The following is a 9,082-nucleotide window of genomic DNA, read 5'->3' as shown; positions in this document are numbered from 1 at the left end:
ATTTAGTTTATTGCTATTGCTTTCTTCATGACTTATGCATGTTCCTATAACTATGAGATTATGTAACTCCCGAATACCGGAGGAACACTTAGTGTGCTATCAAATGTCACAACATAACTGGGTGATTATAAAGATACTCTACAAGTGTCTCCGATGGTGTTTGTTGAGTTGGCATAGATTGAGATTAGGATTTGTCACTCCATGTATCGGAGAGGTATCTCTGGGCCCTCTCGGTAATGCACATCACTATGAGCCTTGCAAGCAATGTGACTAATGAGTTAGTCATCGGATCATGCATTACGGAATGAGTAAAGAGACTTGCCGGTGACGAGATTGAACAAGGTATGATGATACCGACGATCGAATCTCGGGCAAGTAACATACCGATGACAAAGGGAACAACGTATGTTGTTATGCAGTTTGACTGATAAAGATCTTCGTAGAATATGTAGGAGCCAATATGAGCATCTAGGTTCCGCTATTGGTTATTAACCGGAGATGTGTCTCAGTCATGTCTACATAGTTCTCGAACCCGTAGGGTCCGCACCTTAACGTTCGATGACGATTTTATATTATGAGTTATGTGATTTTATGACCGAAGTTTATTCGGAGTCCCGGATGAGATCACATACATGGCTATGAGTCTCAAAATGGTCGAGAGGTAAAGATTCATATATTGGAAGACTATATCCGGACATCGGAAAGGTTTCGAGTGATTCGGGTATTTTTCGGAGAACCGGGGAGTTACGAGAATTCACCGGGGGAAGTATTGGGACTTATTGGGCTGTAGTGGAAAGGAGAGAAGGGCCACAAGGGGAGGCAGTGCGCCCCCATGGGTTGGTCCGAATTGGACTAGGAGGGGGCGGCGCCCCCCTCTTTCCTTCTCCCTCTCCCTCTCCTTCCTTCTTCTCCTACTTGGACTAGGAAAGGGGGAAACCTACTCCTGCTAGGAGTAGGAATCCCCCCTTTGGGCGCGCCCCTTGAGGCTGGCCCTCCTCCTCCTCCTCCTCCTCCCCTCCTTTATATACGAGGGAGGGGGCACCCCATAGACACACAAGTTGATCTTTAGCCGTGTGCGGTGCCCCCTCCACAGTTTTCCACCTCGGTCATATTGTTGTAGTGCTTAGGCGAAGCACTGCGTCGGTAACTTTGAAAGTGCGTTAAGTCGACTAGAGGGGGTGAATAGGCGATTTTTATAAATTCTTCACTGAGGAATTTCAGGGTGAGGAAATTCCTAAGTGGAGAACTACCTGCAGTGGAATAAGTACTCAAATGCATACATGACATAACATAAACATGGATATCATGATGAAATGAAAACAGACACAGAGTACAGAAAGCGTAAACATAGGATAAAACAGGATGAAGACAAACAGACTAAAGAAATTGAACTGAGAAAATTGAGAAAGTATTCAGTCAAAGTCTTCGAACAGATATGAACAAGCACACAACACGAAAATGAGGAATTGGAAGGGTTAAGGAAATAGAACCAGTAGGCTTGGTGAAGACAATGATTTGGTAGACCAGTTCCAGCTGCTGTGATAGTCGTACGTCTGGTTAGGGCGGCAAGGTATTAAAACCTGAGGACACACAGTCCCGGACACCCAGTCCTGAACACGCAGTTCAGGACACTTAGTCCTCACCGTATTCCCCTTGTGATGAGGACATAACTACCTTGGATACGACCAAAAATATTGCATACATGCATATTTGTCAGGTGATTTCTAGTGCAAACTATTCAATAATCTATTTATGTTATCCAGAACAAAAATACTTCATACACTTTTGTGTTTTGTCTAATTGCAGGTGTATGGGACATTTGTACAATCCACATATGAAGATAAGGAAAAAGGAGAAGTTTAGGTTCTGTTCAAAAAGTCCTCTCACGTCACTTTTAGGCCAAGAGAAGATAGAGTCCAAGTCTCTCACGTTCTGGATTCAGATTCGGACTACACAGACATACCTGACTCAAAACGGCAACAACTTTTTCATACGGACTCCGAATTGGGTGATTCTTTTTTTGTTGGAAAGTAGATTTCATGCTCTTTCCAACCCAATTGGATTCACCTTCAAATTCGTCCGGAGCGCTGAGATATCAACGAAACAACCCGATGCTTCAGCAGAATCCGAGTCAAACAACAAGTCCAAAGGTGTTGCGTCACCTCCACTTGGGCCCATGAGCCTTGTACGACCTAAGGTTAGTTTTAGACTGTCTTGGGACATCCTTCCACCTCCTTGGCCGCCACCCCCTTGCTCCTATATAAGTAGATCCATCTAGTAGCTTTTTCCTGGAGATTTGTTTAGTTAAAAGTTAGCCATTGCAACTTTGTGTACTTCGTTTGTGTCCAACGACCAGACCAAGACCTCTTACGGATTCCCACCATTATCAATACTTCATATATATTCGCAATATTCAGATTGCTTTATCATATCCTTGCTTGTTCTTCGATTGCTTGCAGGAATAAACCTTCGTGGTCAGGCTGACCGTGCTTCCGGCATCGTCGGTAACCTCAGGAGATTGGTTTAGCGATTACTAAGGTGCAATGTCGTGCACATTTGTAGTCAGATCGTGAAAGTCATCTCCACCAAATTGATAGTTATCATCTCATCGAAAGATCGGGACCCTCGCCTCTATCAAGTGGTATCAGTTTTGAGGTTGCTCGATGAGAATTTCCAGTTTTTCCTAGATTAGATTTATTTTCTTACCTATTGTCCAAGAAAAAGCCACAAAAAAGTTAGATCTATTCATCCTTTGTCCAAGCTAGTCTGAGCCTTTGCAATTTTCTTTTCATTGCTTGCATAGTTGAATTATCGGTTGCATCATCGTGTCGAGTTACTGGTCTTAGTGTCTAGTTCGTTTAGAGTTTCGAGTTCTGTTCACATTAGTCACACCGCCGCTGCATCATTATCCCTTCCGCTGTCCACCACACATCCATTAATTTCCACCACGTGCTACCCATCGTTCATTGTCATAATCATAGTTGAGATCATTCACATCTTCGCTTGATCTGATCTGCATCTTATCTAGTTTGTTTTGGAAAGAGGGAGAGAGAGATAAAACAGAGAGAAAAAAGAGAGAAAAAAGTGTGAGGAAAAAAAAGAGAAAAAATTTCCGGATCTATCTAGACTCAATCTCGTAGTTGAATTCGGATTGGAATCTGTTTTGTGCACCGTTCAGGAAAATAGACATAACTTCCTCATACGAAGTCCGTTTTGGCTCCCCGAGTACTCAAATGAAAGCTAGCGACGAGTTGCATCTAAATAGTTGCAGAAACTAGTTCAATATTTGGCACCTCAAAATCGGCTTCTAAATAGGTCTTTTTGCCCTCTGAAGTTCACGAACATAGCTTATTCCAGTTTTAGAATTTTTTGACTCCTCATATCAACTCAGGATTGAGTGATTCCTTTTGCATTTGAAAGCTTGAGTCAATACCATTCTTGAAAAAATTATCAGAAAATTGGCACAAACTTTTCCAGAGAAAATTTTGAGAGAAAGTTGTTATATATCCTGCTTGGCAGTTGTTTTTCATCATTATCTTTACTACCATTGTGATCTTCACTTATATCTTGCTATCCAGAGCTATTTAGTATCCTTCATTGATGCTAGTTGTGCTACGCCGTGACCTCATTAGTGTTCTAGGCTCGCGTCTCTAGTCCGGTCTAGCATAGGACCAGCACAACACTATCGTTGAGCGTTTATTCAACATTGCATCTCTGAATTGATTGTTGCTAATCTTTTGCTACCATATATAGCCAACCCAGCTCCATATATTTCTACACCGTGTATACGTACATTCCCTTGGCAATCCCTTTACACAATCTTCAGAGTTATTTGACACTGTTGGTTGCCTGTCACCACCTGCCGCATGGTAAGAACTTGTAAGATATTGATATTTGCTTTACTCTGAGCACTTTACAACCACATCCTAGTAGTTCATAGGAACATTATTCTTAAATTTTGTTTCTTGTTTCTACTAATCATGACAGGTTCCGAAGATACAAGTTCTTGGACGACGGACACATCTTCACCATCACGAGAGTTGGGACAACACACACAAGCACATGGTCAGGTTATCTTTTTACGGTCATTTGAGGGTAGATTTAATCCTGCTATTTATCTAGCTTGGGAGCTTGAAGTAGAACAAGTTTTTAGTCACCATGACTTTTCTGAACTTGATTGAGTGCGAGCTGCCACTAGAGCATTTACTGGTTTTGCTTCTGTTTGGTGGAGTGTGCATTGTAAGAGAAATATTGATAACCAACCCACAACTTGGAAAGATTTGAAATATGTAATGAGACAACAATTTTCCCTCCTTACTATCGTCGTGAATTGCTTCACAAATTTGAACAATTTAAACAAGGCAACAACACTGTTCATGCTTACTACCAAGAGTTCAAATCTTATATGCATCATTGTGACATTGAAGAATCCGAGGATGATACAATGAATAGATTTTTTGGTGGTTTGAACCATGATATTCAGGCAAGATTTCAGTATATTCCTCGTTGCATTACAGGTATGTATGTTCGTGCTTGTACCTTTGAGAGATAGATACAGGAGGATGCATTGGGTGACTACAACAACTACTACTCCAGTTCATGCTCACCACCGCCGGTTGGTTCCTCCACCGTTGCACCTACTAGAGCAGCCCCACCTCGAATTGTGAGCGTGACATCATCTCATGAGTATGGTACATTGTCAACGTCCGTACCTACATCAGCTACGTCTTTGCGACAAGGTAACAGTAAAGGTATTGATGATATAACTTCACATGAGAATGATGCATGCCTAGTTAAATTGAATGCATCATGTGTTGAGTTACCTCTTGATTTGAGCACACCACCTATTTTAGAGAATCTTGTTACTGTCATGAATGCGTCATGTGATCAAACAACTGAAATATCAACAATTTTGAGTGCACCCATTGAATTAACCGTTGATGCAAAAGAACCAATGTTTAATCATTTTGATATGACCTCTAATCTAGGTGATGATTCTGTGTCAAATGACTTATTGCATGTTTGCTTATTTAAGCATATTGTAGCATGTAAATTTGATGCAAGTAAGGTTTATTCACCAATATTGGGATGGTTTAATGATGAACATTGTCAATCCTTTGATATGAATAAGAGCTTCACTTATATGTGCAAACTGAGTTGCAATATTTTCATGCCTTCTACTTCTTGTAATAATATTTCGGCTTCAGATTTTATGAACTGTGAAAATTACTCATGTATACGTGTGACATTTGTGCAAAAATCAAGGGAAGTAAAAATGGATGACATATACATATACAACATATACACCTTGTCTCTTTTGTTAGCCACATTTGAGATTAAGCACCGCCGAGGACGGCTTTGTTTTCAAGAAGGGGAGGATGATGAGGACATAACTACCTTGGATACGACCAAAAATATTGCATACATGCATATTTGTTAGGTGATTTCTAGTGCAAACTATTCAATAATCTATTTATGTTATCCAGAACAAAAATACTTCATACACTTTTGTGTTTTGTCGAATTGCAGGTGTATGAGACATTTGTACAATCCACATATGAAGATAAGGGAAAAGGAGAAGTTTAGGTTCTGTTCAAAAAGTCCTCTCACGTCACTTTTGGGCCAAGAGAAGATAGAGTCCAAGTCTCTCACGTTCTGGATTCAGATTCGGACTACACAGACATACCTAACTCAAAACGGCAACAAATTTTTCATACGGACTCCGAATTGGGTGATTCTTTTTTGTTGGAAAGTAGATTTCGTGCTCTTTCCAACCCAATTGGATTCACCTTCAAATTCGTCCGGAGCGTTGAGATATTGACGAAACAATCTGACACTGCAGCAGAATCCGAGTCAAACAACAAGTCCAAAGGTGTTGCATCACCTCCACTTGGGCCCATGAGCCTTGTACGACCTAGGGTTATTTTTAGGCTGTCTTGGGACGTCCTTCCACCTCCTTGGCCGCCACCCCTTGCTCCTATATAAGTAGATCCATCTAGTAGCTTTTTCCTGGAGATTTGTTTAGTTAAAAGTTAGCCATTGCAACTTCGTGTACTTCGTTTGTGTCCAACGACCAGACCAAGACCGCTTACGGATTCCCACCATTATCAATACTTCATATATATTCGCAATATTCAGATTGCTTTATCATATTCTTGCTCGTTCTTCGTTTGCTTGTAGGAATAGACCTTTGTGGTCAGGCTGGCCGTGCTTCCGGCATCGTCAGTAACCTCAGGAGATTGGCTTAGCGATTGTTAAGGTGCAATGTCGTGCAAGTTTGTAGTCGGATCGTGAAAGTCATCTCCACCAAATTTATAGTTATCATCTCATCAAAAGATCGGGATCCCCACCTTTATCAAGTGGATGATGAGGACATAACTACCTTGGATACGACCAAAAATATTGCATACATGCATATTTTTCAGGTGATTTCTAGTGCAAACTATTCAATAATCTATTTATGTTATCCAGAACAAACATACTTCATACACTTTTGTGTTTTGTCTAATTGCAGGTGTATGGGACATTTGTACAATCCACATATGAAGATAAGGGAAAAGGAGAAGTTTAGGTTCTGTTCAAAAAGTCCTCTCACGTCACTTTTGGGCCAAGAGAAGATAGAGTCCAAGTCTCTCACGTTCTGGATTCAGATTTGGACTACACAGACATACCTGACTCAAAACGGCAACAAATTTTTCATACAGACTCTGAATTGGGTGATTCTTTTTTGTTGGAAAGTAGATTTCGTGTTCTTTCCAACCCAATTGGATTCACCTTCAAATTCGTCCGGAGCATTGAGATATCGATGAAACAATCTGATGCTGCAGCAGAATCCGAGTCAAACAACAAGTCCAATGGTGTTGCATCACCTCCACTTGGGCCCATGAGCCTTGTACGACCTAGGGTTAGTTTTAGGCTGTCTTGGGACGTCCTTCCACCTCCTTGGCCGCCACCCCTTGCTCCTATATACGTAGATCCATCTAGTAGCTTTTTCCTGGGGATTTGTTTCGTTAAAAGTTAGCCATTGCAACTTTGTGTACTTCGTTTGTGTCCAATGACCAGACCAAGACTGCTTACGGATTCCCACCATTATCAATACTTCATATATATTCACAATATTCATATTGATTTATCATATTCTTGCTCGTTCTTCGATTGCTTGCAGGAATAGACCTTTGTGGTCAGGCTGACCGTGCTTCCGGCATCGTCAGTAACCTCAAGAGATTGGTTTAGCGATTGCTAAGGGGCAATGTCATGCACGTTTGTAGTCGGATCGTGAAAGTCGTCTCCACCAAATTGATAGTTATCATCTCATCGAAAGATCGGGACCCTCGCCTCTATCACCTTGAGCTAAGGTCACACAGACCTTGCCCAATCACTCGTGTTAAGTCTTCAGGTGACTTCCAAACCTTCACAAACTCGGTCACTCGGTGATCCACAATTTCCTCTTGGATGCTCTAGACCATGATGCCTAACCGTCTAGAAGATGCACAGTCTTCAAAGGTAACAAGCATCGGATCCACGCTGGATCAATCTCTTCAGTGATGCTCAATCACTTTGGGTTTGTAGGTGTTTGGGTTTGGGTTTTCCTCACTTGATCATTTTCGCTCAAAGTCCTCAGAGGATGGGATGCTTTCAAATGACAAGTGTCAGTTTCTCTCGGAGCAGCCAACCAGCTAGTGGTTGTAGGGGGTGGCTATTTATAGCCTAGGGAGCAGCCCGACATGATAAGACATAAATACCCTTTAATGATATGACCGTTAGGTGGGAAGATATTTTGGGACAGCTGGCGCGTAGCACAGCAACGGTCAGAAATTTGACTATCAAATTCCTCAGGGCTATCATGTTCCTCACTTGTAGGCAATCTGCACTGGCGAATTCCTAACTCCTCAGTCAGAACAAATTCCTCAGAGACCAGAAGAGCTTTGTCTCTGTCACTGAAGAAATTGACTGAACTGCATGAGATTTTCAATGGCTTCACTCAAAGGGATTGGTTGGTGTAGGATTTTGAGTTGAGCATTACTTGGAAACTTTTCCTTAGTATTTCCTCGACCCCCTTTAACAGTACGGTGTTTCCTATGACTCAAGAAATAGAAAAAGAAACTATGAAAACAAAAGTCTTCACGCTTCATGTTCCTTGAATGAATACCAAGTCTTCATGGTCACACCAATTTCTTCACTTTCAAAGTCTTCAGAAATCCAAAGTCTTCAGTCGAAGAACTTCATTTTTAGGGGTCAACTTTCTCTGTAAATATCAAACTCCTCATTGACTTATAGACCTGTGTACACTTACAAATGCATCAGTCCCTTAACCTATAAGTCTTCAATACACCAAAATCACTAAGGGGCACTAGATGCACTTACAATCTCCCCCTTTTTGGTGATTGATGACAATATAGGTTAAGTTTTCAACGGGGATAAACATATGAAGTGTAAATACTGATATTGAGGAATTTGATTGCAAGATATAGAAGAACTCCCCCTGAAGATGTGCATAGTGAGGAATTTGCTTTTGAAGCAATGCACACTTGAAGAGTAGAATCATGGAGATCTCCCCCTATATCTTGTAATTCATACATGCATTTAACATATGATATGAATAATTTGAAATGCATGAAGAAATATGGTGACTGATGTAATTCAGCATGCGTGCATTAACATATATGAGGAATAAGCATGCAGAAGATCAGAGTAAAAGTATCAGACCACCATCGGGTTTTAAGTTTACAACTTGATCCAGCAAAGTCTTCAAAAGAACAAGAGTTGTAACTTAGAAAAAAAACGCCCATATAAGTAGACCCGCTTGAAGACTAACTCAAATTTCTCCCCCTTTGTCATCGAATGACCAAAAGGAACGAAAAATGAGGACTAACACCCCTGAAAAACATCATCACAGAGTTGATGAAGGAGCGCCAACATTGTTGGGGTCGGTTGTTGAGGTAGGGCCTGCCGCAGTGTCGTCCAAGTCTTCATGTTCACCAGTCGCGCGTGATGAAGAATATGAGCTGGCTACCAAGGAAGGAACTTTGGTCTTCTTGAATTTCTTCGCTGGTGGCTGAGACTAGTCAAAGTCCTGCTTGAA

The sequence above is a fragment of the Triticum urartu genome, chromosome 7 (assembly GCF_003073215.2).
Source record: "Triticum urartu cultivar G1812 chromosome 7, Tu2.1, whole genome shotgun sequence".
NCBI classification, from domain to species: Eukaryota; Viridiplantae; Streptophyta; class Magnoliopsida; order Poales; family Poaceae; genus Triticum; species Triticum urartu.
Note: the sequence above shows the minus strand (reverse complement) of the source record.